Here is a 1634-nt window from a genome sequence, read left to right as displayed (position 1 = left end):
CAGTGCACTGACCTTGAGTGCCCTGTTCCATGCATTGAACTTGGACTGGTGATCTATTTAACATATGGTAATATACATGTTTCAACACTATTCTCTCAAATCACCCCACCCTCGCCTTGTCCCACAAAGTCCAAAAGTCTGTTCTTTATATCTGTATCTCTTTTGCTATCTCATATATAGGGTTGTCATTACCATTTTTCTAAATTCCATATATATGCGCTAATATACTGTATTGGTGTTTTTCTTTCTGACTTACTTCACTATGTTTAATAGGCTCCAGTTTCATCCACTTCATTAGAGCTGATTCAAACATGTTCTTTTTAATAGCTGAGTAATATTCCTTTGCGTATATGTAGCACAACTTTCTTATCCATTCATTTGCTGATGGACATCTAGGTTGTTTTTTTTTTTTTTGGCTATTACAAAAGTTTATTTAACAAAAAAGTTCAGTAAGAAAATGTGCACAACCCAATTTTTCTGGTAGTAAAATGTGGAGAAGGGGACACATGGAAGCAGTTGATTTCTCTGGTGAACACAGCTGTTGTTCATACTCGTTCCAAGGCTTCTAACATGATGATACTATTTCCTCATATTACCACCATTCTAATGTTGTTCTGTTGCCCACTAGTTGCCATCTCCACACATTCATCTATCACAAGATTCTTAAAGGGATCAAATCCCCGCAATATTCCTTGGACATGTCTGCCACCATTTAATTTCAATGATAACTTCTTGTCCATAAATTTCTTCAACTTGGGAGGGTGTGCTTTGCTCATGATGTCTCCCTTGCGAGCTCAAAGAAGCCTCCCACATCTAGGTTGTTGAGCCAGCTTTTTCACTCACCTCTTTCACCTTCATCTCGAAGTTCTTCAGTTCCTCTTTGCTTTCTACCATAATGGTGGTGTTATCTGCATATCTGAGGTTATTGATATTTCTCCCAGGAATCTTGATTCCATCTTTTTATTCATCCAGTCTGGCATTTCACATGATGTACTCTGCATAGAGGTTAAATAAGCAGGGTGACAATAGACAACCTTGACATACTCCTTTCCCAATTTGGAAGCAGTCTATTGTTCCATGTCTGGTTCTAACTGTTGCTTCTTGACCTGCATACAGGTTTCTCAGGAGGCAGATTAGGTGGTCTGGTATTCCCAGCTCTTTAAGAATTTTCCACAGTTTGTTATGATCCACACAGTCAAAGACTTTACTGTAGTCAATGAAGCATAAGTAGATGTTTTTCTGGAATTCTCTTGCTTTTTATATGATCCAACAAATGTTGACAATTTGATCTCTGGTTCCTCTGCTTTTTCTAAATCCATCTTGAACATCTGGAAGTTCTCGGTTCACGTACTGTCGAAGCCTAGCTTGGAGAATCTTGAGCATTGCTTTGCTAGAGTGTGAAATGAGTGCACTTGTGCAGTAGTTTAATTTCAACTGTACAGCAAAGGGACTCAGTTAAACATATATATGTACATTTAAAAAATATTCTTTTCTGTTACAGTTTTTCTCAGGATATTGAATATAGCTCCTTGTGCTACACAGAGGACATTGTTGCTTATCTGTTTTCTATGTAATAGTTTGCACCTGCTAACCCCAAACTCCCATTCCACCCCCCACCACTGCAGCTCCCTCTT

General features: G+C 38.4%; 1 pseudogene; it reads right to left on the bottom strand.

Moving 5' to 3' along the window:
- Positions 1-587: 587 nt before the first annotated feature.
- LOC110144523 (small nuclear ribonucleoprotein G pseudogene) lies at positions 588-795 on the bottom strand (annotated as a pseudogene).
- Positions 796-1634: the final 839 nt, after the last annotated feature.

Source organism: Odocoileus virginianus, chromosome 11, assembly GCF_023699985.2.
Source record: "Odocoileus virginianus isolate 20LAN1187 ecotype Illinois chromosome 11, Ovbor_1.2, whole genome shotgun sequence".
NCBI classification, from domain to species: domain Eukaryota; kingdom Metazoa; phylum Chordata; class Mammalia; order Artiodactyla; family Cervidae; genus Odocoileus; species Odocoileus virginianus.
This window is presented reverse-complemented; position numbering and strand designations above follow the sequence as displayed.